The sequence below is a fragment of the Ailuropoda melanoleuca genome, chromosome 4 (assembly GCF_002007445.2).
Source record: "Ailuropoda melanoleuca isolate Jingjing chromosome 4, ASM200744v2, whole genome shotgun sequence".
NCBI classification, from domain to species: Eukaryota; Metazoa; Chordata; class Mammalia; order Carnivora; family Ursidae; genus Ailuropoda; species Ailuropoda melanoleuca.
The window spans coordinates 30,991,736-31,006,303 of NC_048221.1; the positions used below are offsets into that span (position 1 = coordinate 30,991,736).

General features: G+C 43.1%; 1 protein-coding gene across 3 annotated transcripts in view; it reads right to left on the reverse strand.

The window, feature by feature from the left end:
• Nucleotides 1-14,568, reverse strand: part of PRICKLE2 (prickle planar cell polarity protein 2) — a 314,648-nt gene that overhangs the window by 207,188 nt on the left and 92,892 nt on the right. Inside the window, exon 2 of one of the 3 annotated variants that reach the window (XM_034658596.1) lies at nucleotides 5,452-5,500. The exons of the other annotated variants lie outside the window; for them this stretch is intronic. The gene's annotated coding sequence lies outside the window, so the exon portion shown is untranslated. The remainder of the gene's footprint in view (nucleotides 1-5,451; nucleotides 5,501-14,568) is intronic. 3 annotated transcript variants of the gene reach the window in all.

The window sequence follows — 14,568 nt, forward strand, 5'->3', positions numbered from 1 at the left end:
CCCCTTGTTGCGGTGATTGGTTCAGGGATAGGCACATGACCCAAACGGGCCAATGAGATTGAGGCCCAGGACTTAAGTTGGAAATTCTGAGAAGAGACTCTGTGAAAGCTTTTAAGCTAAGAGTAGCTGGCAGCCGTCTATCCTGCACAGAAGGATGGGAATGGAGCGAGGTCCTCATACTATATGGAACCCTGATCTAGAAGCTAGAAACCCCTGAGAGTTTGAGCTACTGAGTCAGTGGTTCCTCCCCATCACCCCCCACCTTTTTTTTTTTTCTTAAACCAGTTTGAATTAGTGTTCTGCCCCTAGCAATAGAAAGAATTCTGTTTAACGTGGAAGAAAATCAATAGAGTTCCACCAGTGGTCACCCAATGACAGGGAACACTATCTGGGATGGTTAATTTTGTGTGTCAATCTGGTGGGGTCGTGGTACCTGGACATTATATGGTATGACATTATATGTTTCCGTAAAGGTATTTTTAAGATGAGATTTTCATTTAAATCAGAAGACTTTGAATAAAGCAAATTACCTTCCATGATGTGGGTGGGCTTCATCCGAGCAGTTGAAGGCCTTAAAAGACTGATGTCCTTGGAAGAAGAGGGAATTCAGTCAGCAGACTGCCTCTGAACTCTTCACTCCAACTCCTCCCTGGGTCTCTGGCTTGCCAGCCTACCCTGCAGATTCTGGACTTGCTGGCATACACATTTGCCTGAATCAATCCCTTAAAACAAATCTAAAATAAATCCTTAAGATAAATCTGCATCAATCCCTATCTCTACCTATAGATACAGATACAGACAGAGATGTAGGTATAGAGGGAGAGATAGGTTTCTCTTGAGAACCATGATACGTGATTAAATGGTGGTCCCAGGGCAACACGCTACCTTTCTGAGTTTGAGGTGGGAAGAACTTAAGCTAGCATTCTCACCAACTCTACCTGCATACCAGGTTCTGTGTGACATCTTTGCTCCTGTCAGCTTAATTATCTAATACACCATTCCCATTTTTATAGATAATGAGAGGTTAAATACTTGTCCCAGGTCAAAATGCTGGTAATGGAGACCCAGGAAACCAACCCAGGTCTCCCTAGATCTATCCCAAAGACTTCACTCACCAGGCCAGCTGCACAATTTCTGGGAGAACATTCCTGAGGTTGTCCTTTTCTTTTTCTCAGAGATTTGGGGCATGTCATTCCAAGAAGCAGCAAGACCATACCCATAATTCATGTGCCTGCCACCCTTCCTCCAACACTGTTTCCCTGTTGGGATCCCTCTGTCTATTTAAACTCCAACTTGTGGTTGGTACTAGTGTAGAGTGAGTCACTGAGTCACAGGGCCATGGTCTCTGCTCCTGGAGAAGAGGATCCAAACTCCTATTCCTAAAACGCTGACTAGGCTCACTGACATGAGTTAAGTCTCACCCTCTCTACCTTTCCTCGGTCATGGCTTGATTTTTTTTTACCAGGCCTCTGCTGTCAGGTGCAACTTTAGGGTAACATGGATGGCCAGCTACTGCCAGAATGGAGAGAGAAGGAACTGGCAGCAGATTCCCTCTAAAGTCTAAGCAGAGGCCTTAAGGATGCTGTCCGGGCAGAAAGGCGGACATTGGTGTCTTCTCTCCTTAGAATGGCATGAGCAGCTGTTTCCCTATTTGTCATTTCCCTCTCCCCTCCATGACAGAGGTCCTATTCACAGACTACCTTTAATATCATTTATTCAGCATAGTTTTAACTGGCTCCTTTTTTCAGTTAAAATAAACCTATTTGAAAAAGCAGTTTTACATAATTGTTATATATAGAAACTATTTTTACTTATTATAAATAGAAAATACACTGGAAAAAATAAGTTTTGACACACTTGTCCAGCAAAGGCCACAAGGCTGTGACTGTCATTTTGCTTAAGAAAAAAAAAAAAAGCGAGATTACAAGTAATGGAGAGGTGCTATTAGCTAGTAACCTTGAATGATTAAAATCAGACTAAATGACACATCATTTGAAAAGACCAGGGAGTACATGAAGCACTTAGGTCAGCGAACCTTGACTAAACACCTACTTTGGGTCAGAACCTGTGCTGGTTATCCCTGACAAACCATTTCAGTAAGAGTTCCATCAGAAATGATTAAAGAAAAAGTTTTGGCATTTAATTCAATTATGTTTCAATATAAAGAAAAACATCTTCAGATGCTCTGATTTTTAAGTGCCAATGAAAGTATAGGATTTCCCTTCCCTTTCTCCCAATGCCATCCATGAAAATACATCTTCAATTCATGTAACTAAAACATACAATCTTAAAGATTAGTAAACTGGAATTTCAGTTAAAAGAAAAAAGACTGACTAGCACCCCTTAAGTGACCTATTAGTGCTTTCCTCTCATGTTTGTGGAAGAGTGTAAAACATACTAGCTTTTTCACTATGTACTATATTTTATTAAGATTTTATTTATTTACTTGACAGAGAGACAGAGAGAGCACAAGTAGGCAGAGCAGCAGGCAGAGGGAGAGGGAGAAGCAGGCTCTCCACCGAGCAGGGAGCCCAACGTGGGGCTCGATCCCAGGACCCTGGGATCATGACCTGAGCCGAAGGCAGACACCCAACCAACTGAGTCACCCAGGCGCCCCTACACTTTATTTTTATTTAATGCAGAACTTGTCCACCAACTGAAACTACCTTCCTTACCACCTACAAACAACTCACCGTAAATCCATGTAAAATCATTTCTAAACTGCTGTGGCATGTATCCCATTTGGGGGAACACAGATAACAGAATGGACTCTCGAGTTCAATACCTGGGTTGGATTCCTGCTCTGCCACTTAGCAGCTGTGTGGCTTTAGACAAATTACTTAACCTCTCTGAACTGCCAGCTCTTCATCTGTCAAAGTGAACATAACAATATCAACTTCGTAGCCCTGCTACGACAAAAGGATAAACTGCGCCTCGCTTGCTGCTTGGTACACCGTAGGCACACAATACACAGTACAACTCTGATGAGAAAGCAGAGGAATCAGCAATGGCTGCTAGTGAAAAAGTGGGTTCCTGTCAAGAATGACAACCTGAATGCCCATGGGGGCCCAGCCAGTGACATGAAGGAAGTCAGCATGCTGGGCAGTTTCCTAATAAGGTGGAGATCCAGCGAAGGCTGTATCTCAGAGCGACAGGCTGTTCACCCTCAGCCAACCACGGCCATGTGAACAACCCGTGACACTTGTTAGGCTATTACCAAGACTCGGGTACTCCTAACCCCAGGGGGAGGTCCTGGTATCACCCTCATGTTATGTGTGAGCAGACGGAGGCACACTGAGACCAGGTAACGTGTCTGTCCCCACGCAGCTTAGGAAACGGTAAAGCCAGACCCAGGCATTCTGTTTTCAAGGCCAACCAGTCACTCTCTTCATGCTCCAAGGGCGGTGAGTGGCTCTCCAGCTTTTGGGTCCGTCAGAATCACCCGGAGAACTCGTTCTAAAATAAAAGTTGCCGGATGATTCCATAGGTCAGGAAAGGGGAAAGGACCAGAATCTGCATTTCTAACAAGTTCCCAGGTGATACTGATGACGTTGATCTGAGGACACCTGGAGAACCAGGGTCCAAAGCTGTTCTTCCTCTCCTAAGGTTGGTCCTGTGTTTCAGATCTTCTGATTGAATTTTAAGAGAAGCCAGAAATGTGGTCTCCTGTAGGAAGGCTCACCATATTTAAATGCTGGCCACTAATTCAATATTTTTAACAATACTGTGCAAGCCAACAACAACAAAGAAAAACCCCAGAAATAAGCTTAGCAAGCCAAATTTGGCCTCTGGGCTGTTGGTTTGTGATTTGTGCCTTAGGTGTCAAAAGCATTTTTAACACATTTATGCAACAAATGTTTATTGAGCACTTGTTACACACCAGGGGCTGATACGGGAAACGAGTCGAGAGATGAGCCGGGCAGATGAGAAGGTCTCTCTCTGCAGAAGTCACGGTTGGGGTGGTGGCAGGGAGGGGAGTGGGGAAAACAAAAATTAACAAAATAAGTCGAAAAGCTCTTTCCAGCTATGGTAAGCTCCCTGCAAAAAAAAACCCCAGCAGGGTGACAGACTGGATGATTTTCTTGACTATTTACAACTCTAGAAGAAGGAAGGGAAAGCGAGCTATGCCTACATCACAGCGGAGAAGCAGACAAAAAACCAGTTGAATTATGTGCATGACCAACGTCCCCCAAGCCGTGGAGGTCGGCCAGGAACCACACCACTGCCTGACTTCCCTGCCAATACCAAATTCATGACATCATTCCATCTCCCACGGATTATTTACCTCATCCCAAAGTGTGGAAGGTCAAACCGCCCGGTGTTTTTTTGTGTGCGGTTTTTTTTTGTGGCTTTTTTTTTTTTTTTTTGCAGTCTGCCTCTGCAGGTGAAATTTAACTTTAATTGTCTAATTGCTCCTCCAGCAACGGCTGCCACAGATTCATTTTAGAACTCGGCACAGGTGCGCTCCGTGGCTGATGTTCTATTTTCAAGGACGAAAGGAAGGAATTAGGAAACCTGATGTCTTCTGCCTTCAAGAGTTAAGATGAAGTTATTTTTTCCCCCAATCAACTCGTGTTATCTCGTTTCAATTTTCCAGAGTGTCTTCTCATCATAAATTAAACTGGGTTGCCAAATCCCAGAGCAACAGAAATGGAAAGGTAGTTGGGAGGAGGAGGAGAAGAAAAAGTTTGGGAGCTTATTAAAGAAAAATGTTTCTGTGTCCTGGAAGTACAGTTATTACATAAGGAACTGTATGTGATGATAATAATAAAAAATGATAGGACTGATAAAAATAATAATGATCCTGATGCTGTTGACCATAGCTGGCACTCACCAAATATTCACTCATTAAAGCCACAGGATTCTGCTGTGAGGTAGGTAAGCAGCCCTAGGCTGATTTTACATATTAAAAAAACAGATTAAAAAAAAAAGTCTAAGTGAATTCCTTAAAATAGTTACCGCATTCTTGATTCCAGCAGTTAATTCAATTTCAACAAGACACCCATTTTTTTTTAAACACTTGGAAGACAGATCTGCTGACTTTACATGTGCTTTAATTATTTTCAATTCAGCACTAAGGAGATGAGCTGTAGCCAGTGGTATGTGCTTTTACAAACTTGACGTGTAATGGAATGAAAATGCCAAGGCGGACAGAGCGAACAAAGAGAACGCCAAGAAGTCCATCCCAGCGCCGCCTTCCACATCATGGCTCATTTCGGGAGTCAGAGCAGGTCAGACCTTGTCCCCGGACACAAAGCATGCAAAGCTACTGGGTGTAAGAGAAGTAATCCATCACAACTCCAAGGTACACACCTGGCCATCAGCCACAAGGTTCTGTGTTCTTGGATTGTTTCACTGGTAGAAAGAGGCAGCGAGGGCAGAACTCAGTGTATTAGCTACAAGGATCAAGTCAGAACCCCCACCCCCCACCCCAAGTCTCAGTTTACTTACCTGTGGAATGGGAGGGGATGGGGACAATCACAGCAGATCTACGCACAGGCTACAACAAGGATAAAACAGAACACCATATTGGAAACTATAAAGGGACAAACAAAAGCAAAGGGCTCAGGACCGCTACCTGCCCCTCACCTGTGCTCGTGAACTATGGGTGTGCGCAGGAGACATCATCCTTTGTTTCTTTGCCCCTCTTACCACATTATTACTGTGTAATGATGTCAAGCGCAGAGCTGAGGCTTTGTGCAAGGGGCTGGTTTTTGAAAGTCTTTGTCCCCCTTTGAAAGGGTTCACCTAAGGTTTTCTGCAGTTGGCTTTACCGATACATCTGAAATATGATCTGATTGCCCCCAAAATAGCAAAACTATTTCTAAAATGGAAATTGAGTTCTTTGAATTTATTTTTCGATTTAATCTTCCCCATAGCCCTTCAAGATTGATATAACTAGCCTCAGTTGTTAATGTGAAAACTAAGACTCAGTTTAAATAACTTGTCTAATTTCACACAACTAATAAGCAGCATAGGCAAGATTTGATCCCAGATTGGACTGCTTTGGAATCAGAGGGCTTCCGCATTTCTAAATTGTGCAAAGCGTGGCTGGCCAGGGGACATAACGGCCCATCAAAGTGCCCATTATAGTTTAAGGAACTTCTAAACTTACTCGTACATATTAGGAATAACTCTGCCCTTTCTACAAATATTTCTTAAGAGACTGTTCCTCTTACCAAAAAGAAATGAGCATTCTTTGGGGCCTGTATTCAAAATATAAATCTCAACCCGGTAAGAGTACTACAGATGCTTTGCATTTATTCTTCAGTTTCTAGAACATTATGAAAAAGCGGTGTGAAGTGGAAGAATATTGCATAATGGCAGCTTAAGCCAGGACAATGATTCTCCCACTTGAGTTTGCCTTAATGAGCATGTATCTGGGAAGCTCGTTGAAAATGCAGACTCCCAGCCTCCCTGCCACCCCATGATCATTCAACCTGCTTCAGGTGGAGCCTAGGAATCTGAGTTTTAATCAACTCCCTGGTTGTTCCCATGGCAGTTGGTTTCAGACCACAAAGTAGGTGGGGAATCGGGAACCAAGAGCCTAGCTCTTGTAAGGCCTTCCACAGCTCACCTAACCTCTTTGGACTTGTGTGTTTGGAAAGCAACTCTGTCTTTCTTGGATGATCTCCAGCCCCCATCCTTTGGGGACTAACTGGGCCTTGTGTGTTTCAGGACTTCCAGATGGGTAGCACGGTCTTTTAGTGTCCGGTCTCCGTGCCAGCTATTATCCAGGGGGATGTCTAGTGAGTGCTTTTGTTTTTAACTGCAGAACAAGCTCCAAGTGAAGAGCTAGGAACACTGTGAGGAAGCCTAGGCCTCTCTCAGCATTTGGAGGACTCCACTAAAATCAGAGCGTCATCCTCGGAGGGCAGAGCCATCAGCAATGACAGCGTGCTTGACAAACTTTCTTCTACTAGTGTTTACGTGACTGCAGGAGGCCCCCTCCTTGGCAAATATGTGTAACTAAGGAGGCAGTACAAAGGCTATTTGTCAGAGGGGGAGTCGACTCTTCTAAACACATACAAATATATATATATATATACACACACACACACACATACATACACATACACACACATATACACACACGTAAATGTGTATGTATATGTATATGAACTAGGGTCCTTCGAAATTGGCAGGAGAGGGGAGACCTTGCTCAAGACTGACTTTCTTCTCCTTGAGGCTGTAGATCCCAATCCTACCTGTGCATTAGAACCAACTGCGGGCTCTAAGAAAATATATCCGTTCTTCTATGCCCACCCAAAGGTTTTTATTTAAAGGGTCTGTGGTGGAACCGCTAGCTCTTTTCAAAGTTCCTCAGGCAAATCTGTGCAAACTAAATTGCGAACATTGACACTGAGGACCTTCAAGGCCCACCGCCCTGCTCGCATTAGGGAAGAACTGCCCCCTTCCCTCAAAGGACTTTCCCATAGCAAAACACAAGTACAACCTCAAGGTTTAGGCCAATGGTCTCCACAATGGATTGAAGAGATTTAAGGTTTACATTTAATTTTTACCCAAAATTAGGGGATTAAATTTATTAGATATTTACCATATGGCTTGGCAATGGGCCCCTCACTTGATTTTGCTGTCAGCTGGGCATGGGGCATGCCTCTCTAAGTGGCACTGACAGGACCCTGAGAAAAGGGTGGGAGTGTCACAACATGGGACAGTTGATGGTGGGCATACTTAATATTAAATTTAAGCACTCTGTGACACATTATTGAGTTTGCTGGGTTAAATGGATTTATGGAGTTGTAGAAATCTAGTATTACTTGGACTAACTTTGACAAATGACCTAAACAGATCATACAAAAACTCCATAGAGTATAATTCTAATCATGCAAACACAAGGAAATGAGAAATGGGCAGAGTTGGTGCATCTTCTACTCCTGGTGTAGGCTCTTTGAACCCCACATTATAAAGTAAAAGCAATAACCAGAAAAACTAAGCATAAATTGGTTCAAACAAAAAGATCACGATAGTTCTTTGAAGTATGGATTTTGCATACTATTACTGAAACCACAAATGTTGATTTACATATATGTCATGCTTTGGAATACAGACAGTATTCACTTTGCACGGTTTCTTATGCACAAATTTCAGTTACCCCAGTTTAGTTAAATAACGTCAGTCTCCCATCATGGTTCAAATTTCAATTTTCATGCTATTTTAACTGTGAGTAATTTGCATGGTATTTAACTGTGAGTAATTTGCATAAAGTATAAACTTCGCTGTTCCCACAAATTGCTATGTAAATAACAAATGTACATTTTGATCAGTAACCAATCACGTACTTCTTTCCAAGTCGGCCAGTGACTGGTCACTGCCTGCACATTTGTTACATAGTTCATGCACAGACAGCAAGGCATGGAGGTGTGTTGCCTGTTTGTCTCCCAGTGATACCCCCATATGACTGAACTGGCCCAACATTCAAAGTGTAGCAAAGAAACTTCAAGTGATCATGCTGGAAATGAAATACAAAGAGAATATCAATGGAATTATTAAAGAAGGAATAGCTGGCCATGGAGTTGATTATGGATATGCCACTAGAGGGATTTAATGAAGGTGAACTTATCAACATCAATAGAAAAGTGGTTGTGACAAAAAGGATGAAGATTTATGTTGGAGAGGAAGTGACACACAACAAAAAAGTTCTCCCTAAAGGAGCTCTTGGAGGGGCGCCTGGGTGGCTCAGTCACTCAAGCCTCCAACTCTTGGCTTTGGCTCAGGTGATGATCTTAGGGTGGTGGGATTTAGCCCCCTGCCAAGCTCTGCACTCAGCACAGAGTCTGCTTGAGATTCTCTCTCTGTCCCTCCCCCCATTGCTCATGCTCGCTTGCTTTCTAAAACAAATACATAAATCTTAAAAAAAAAAAAATTAAGGAGCTCTTGGAAATATTTCATGAAATCATAGAACATAAAATGGAAACTGAATCCAGATTAGAAAGGAGTGTGACAATTTGCCAAGTTATAAAAAAGATGCTTGCTCTGTATCCTAGTTATAAAACAAGAAAGGGAAGACAAGCATTGTTCAAACTACTCTTGATAAGATTTTGACCAAAAAACAAAACAAAACAAAAACCATTTTCATGGTCAATGCTTCTCATGTCTTAAATTGGAGTGTACTGAATATTAGTTTTACTATTTTTCTGATTTCCCTATGCATTTATAACCAACAGTAAGAGTTTTTACTATGTTGAAAAAAATTTTTAATGGTCCTGATACAATTGTAATTTTTCCCACTGCTTATTAAGATCACTTTGCAAAGTTTCAGCTTGCATGGTTATTTTTATAGTCCCACACTGCCATGCAAAGCCAGTACTGCCTGTTTTAGCTAATCATAGGAGTATATGTATATAATTTATTGATAAGTAAATGAACATGGTTTGGCAGTCTGTGTCCAAACATTTTCTACTGAGGGAGTATGTAGTTAGAAGAGTCTAGAGAGCAGTGACTCAGACCATGTTTACTGGAGAACACGGGATGGCAACAGGGAAATGACCTGGTAACAAGGAACAAGGACAATCCACATAGCACAGTGTAGCTTTCTCAACTTCCCCTGGACGCAAGCCTTTCCTTCTAACCTCCAGCCCGCCCCCAAGTGCAGAGGTCCTCTTGAACACCTCTTACCTGGGCATGCCCTCTAGGACCTCTACCACCATAATCCTCAGAGGTGGTCCTCAAAAAGACATCACCCAGAGCTTGTTAGAAATGCAGGTTGAAGGCCCTACCCTTAGACCTACCAAATTAGAATCTTCCTTTTAATAAGATCTTCAAGTGATTCCTAGACTCTAAAGTTTGAAAAGCATGACTCTGGACTTCATGTCTGAGTCTGTGAGGCAATGCAAGGACCGGGATGAGACGGGGATTCACTATGTCATATATCAAAGGACTACAGTCTATATTTTAAGGACTTGGTACTTCTCCAGGTGACTGATGTCGCTCACCAAAAACAATAACAGCAGCAACAGCAAACATTTATTAAGCACTCTCTCTAAGCCAGGCAGTGTAATAAGCTGACACCTCCTCATTGAAGAGTCACGTGATCTGTAAAATGGGAATAACGATACTACTCCCAACATGCATATAAACTGCAGAATTGCACAGAACCTAGATGACACTGGTGGTAGACTGACAATGCGGAGCTGACTGTATACAGAAACCTCAAAGGCGGGTGTGTGTGTGTGTGTGTGTGTGTGTGTGTGTGTGTGTGTGCGCGCGTGTGTGCGCGCGCGCGCACGCGCGCTTTAATTCTAGCAGGAAAAGTCAGCTGCTTATCTTGAACCACAACGTGTTTCTCGTTAGGATCTCTCAAGCTACTTCTCTGAGTTACTGCCTATAGCCAACAAATTGAGGACTACCTCAAATTTGGGGCATAGGTCAAAATCCTAATTGGCTCTTTTGCAGAAATTGACCAACTTCCTGTGGAAATTCAGGGCACCAAGAAGAGATGAAACAATCTTGAAATAGAAGAGCAAAGTTGGAAGACTTGCATTTCTCTGTTTCAAAACTTACCGTAAAGTTGCAAAAATCAAGACAGTGTGTTACTGACATAAGACAGACATATTGATAAATGGAAGAGAATTGAGAGCCCAGAAATGAAGTCATGTGTCTATTGTCAATTGATTGATGAAAAGGGAGCCAAGAGAATTCAATGAGGAAAATGATAGCTTTCAACACATGGTTCTAGGACAACTAGATATCCATATGCAAAATAAATTGAACCCATTCCTCTTACTACAAACAAAAATGAACTCACAATGGATCACATACCTATATGTAAGAGCTAAAACTATAAAATTCCTAGCAGAACACATGAGTACATCTTCATAACCTGGGGATAGGCAATGGTTTCTTAGATATGATCCTTAATCACAAGTGACAAAGGAAAAGCATAGCTCGTGTGGACTTTATCATAATCGAAAACTTTGGTGCTTCAAAGGAGACCATCAAGAAAGTGAAAAGATAATCCACAGAAGGAGAGAAAATATTTGCAAAGCATATATCTGATAGGGGACTTGTATCCAGCATATACAAAGAATTCTTAAAATTTAACAAAAAAAAGTGACTCGATTAAAAGTGGGCAAAAGACATTTTATCTCAGAAGATACACAATGGCCAGATGCACATGAACAGGTGCTCACTATCATGAGTCAGCACGGAAATGCAAATCACAGTCAAGAGCTGCACTGCCCATCTACCAGGATGGCTCTAATCAAAGCACAGAAAATAACAAGCATGGGGGACGATGTGAAGAAATGGCAATCCTCATATGCTGGGCCTGGGAATGTAAAAGGAGATATCCACTTTGCGGCAGTTTGGCCATTTCTCAGAATGTTACAGGTGAAGTTACTACCTGACCCAGCAATTCTACTCCTAAGGATATATACCCAAGACAAAAGACAACATATGTCCATGCATAAGAGCTAAAAAGTGGAAACAACTCAAAAGTCCAACAACATTTGAATAAACAAACTGTGGTATACCCATACAATGTAAGATTATTGACCAATTAAAAGGTGTGAAGTACTGATAATTACTACACCATAGATGAGCCATGAAGACGTTAAGCTAAATGAAAGATGCCAGTCATAGAACACTGTCTACTGTATGATTCTACTTATATGAAATGTCCAGAATAAGTAACTCCATAGAGACAGAAAATAGATTAGGAACTCCCTAGGGCTGGAAGAGGGGGCACTGGAGGGCATGTGGGGAGTGACTGCTAATAGGTATGGGTTTTTTCCTTGGGGTGATGAGAATGTTCTGGAATTAGACAGTGGTGACAGATGCACAACTTTGTGAATGCACTAATGACCACTGAACCACTCACTTTATGTAGATGAGTTGTATGCTTTGTTAATTATAGCTTCATAAAGCTATTGAAGAAACTGGGAGTCTAGCCCTATTCCCATGACTTCCCCCCTAAGGACAGCTCTAATGATTCAGGTCAGAGGCTGGAGCTCAGTTGCTCCCTTAAACCTGGCACAATCCTGCTTCTGTATCCCTCTGCTGTTAAAAACCAAAGTATTTTTATTCTCAAGGATGGGTATCCAGGCAGTGAGGTCCCTCCAGACCCAGCGTTACAATTAACGTAATTGCCAACTCACAAGCCAGTCCCGCTTGGCAGTTTTCAAGATTCTCTATGGAGGAGTCAAGCTTCTAGTCTGGGATCCTTCTCAGAGGAGGCGGGAAACCAGCTAGGGAACTGAGTTCAAGTCCTTGTCTCTAAATAAGAATAATAGAGCCTGGGGAAGATGGCTGGGGGAGGTACCATTGTTAATGCAGCACAAGTATGACACTGAATTTCTCTCCTTCTCCTCAACTAATTAGATTTCCATTTTAATTAGGCTGACTCCATCTGCCATCCCTTCTTAAATCCTTATACCAGCAGAACATGAGATTGCATCCCAGTCCAAAGTTTCTATCCAAGCAGGTTGGAACAGCAAAGAATTTACAGAAGTCAGAATTTGACAGAGGTTTATTTGTATAATTAATAACTCAATTAGCTGAGATTTTGTGGGCAATCTACATTTCAATTATGACATTGCCCCCTGCGTGAGTTAGCCCAGGAGAGCAGCACTTTAGGGGGAAAAAAAACGCTAGAAGTGACATTTCTGAATATCCCTGGGATTCCAGGGACATCAACTCACCAGGAAAAGCCAGACAGAAATCTAAATGCATGACTCAAAGTGCTCAATTCCCACTGGTAGTTGGTTACTCATGGTGCTTTGTAAGAAAGAAGACTCTCAAATATCGAGTTTAACATAAATATGTCTGTTCCTTGCATATTTTCCAAACTTTAAAGGCCTCAAGTTCTTTCCAGACTTCTAGTTACAAGAAAAAAAAAAAGGTTAATTGCCCTGACCCCCTAAAAGACGAGTGCAGACTAGCAAATATGTACACACACAAACATGCACGCACAGAGCACCTTGCTCTCATTCTTTTGAGGGGCTCGGGTTTTTCATCAAGAATCTGGCAGGCTCGCCTGCTGGGTCCTGGAGTCATTTCCAAACTTGGAGCCGCCCCCCCTCATGCTTTCAGGCACTACGTAATTCAGACCTACGTGCATTTCAAGTTCAGTGGCCAATTTGTCAATTGCCTAGGGTTCTGGAGGGGGTCACCGGTATGAACGCTAGGGACGTTGCCCATAAACTATGAAAAAAAAGGGCCACAATTTGTCACACAATGTGCTTTTCTTCAGGAAACCTCTATACTTGCACAGCTAGCTCGTAAGAGTTAAATGAAGATGTTGTAAAGACCTTAAAATGAGGCCCCGAAGAAAAAGAGGAATATTCTTCCTCCTCCAACTCTGCTTTGGAGTTCCGAATCAACTTCCTAATCCTGCTGTTTCTGGGCCAACCACCCCCACCCTTCTCTATTCCCTTCCTAGGAACCAACTGCATCTCAGCCTGTTCTCTCTTGGCTCTGCCAGAAGGGAGCCCTCCTGCATGCCTAGGACCACCCACAGACTCCTGGCTCTGTTTGGACAGGAGGACCCAACTGCAAAGAGGGAACATCTTGCCTGTTTCCAAAAGGGGGTTGAGTCACCTTGGTTCAAGCAGTCAGATCTGAGCAACATTACACCCCCGTCCTCATCGACAACAGGGGTGTCCAAGCAGCAGCTGATGGACCCGCGCTTGGCTGGCCAGAGCCTTGCTACCTCTGCAGGTTTATAAAACATAACGACTTCCAAGGCCCACCCCCAGAAATCTGGATTCAGTAGGTCCTGGTGTGGTAACTGAGAATCTAGAATTTCTTGTTGTTGTTGTTCGTTTTTGTATGCTTCCTAGGAAGCATAGATGGACAGCCGGGTTTGGGAAGCGCTGCTCTAGAATCAAGATACTAAAGGTGAGGGGCGCCTGGGTGGCACAGCGGTTGAGCGTCTGCCTTCGGCTCAGGGCGTGATCCCGGTGTTATGGGATCGGGCCCCACATCGGGCTCCTCCACTATGAGCCTGCTTCTTCCTCTCCCACTCCCCCTGCTTGTGTTCCCTCTCTCGCTGGCTATCTCTATCTCTGTCAAATAAATAAATTAAATCTTTAAAAAAAAAAAAGATACTAAAGGTGAGGATGCCAGGGAAGCGAGCTGAGGAGGAAATACGAGAGAACACATGCTTCTTGACATGGAGAGCACAGGATTCTGTCTGGGCGCCTTGGAGAGAGAAACCACCCACGTCCTGGTGGACATGGAGCTGGTCAGAGACAGGGTTTTTAAAAAAGGACAACTTTGGAAGCGAATGGACCTGGCTTCTAGTTCTACCCGTGAGGTTGACAGACATGAGGTCTAGGTCCGCCTCTGTGACTTAGGAGCTGGGAAACCTTAGGCAAGCCTGAGCCTCAATTTCCTCAGGTCATAAATGGGGATGGTGGGGCCAAGGACAGTAACTACAGTCGCTAAAACTTTATTGTGTGCATTTTGTGCTGGTTGCGGTCTTCACATCACAGATGTTGAGTTCACTGGGGAAGTGGGAGTATAAAGGAAGACATTTCACATAATGTGCTTAGCATACTGCCTTACATTGTTACAGGGTAGCTACTGTTATGGGTCCATGGCTAT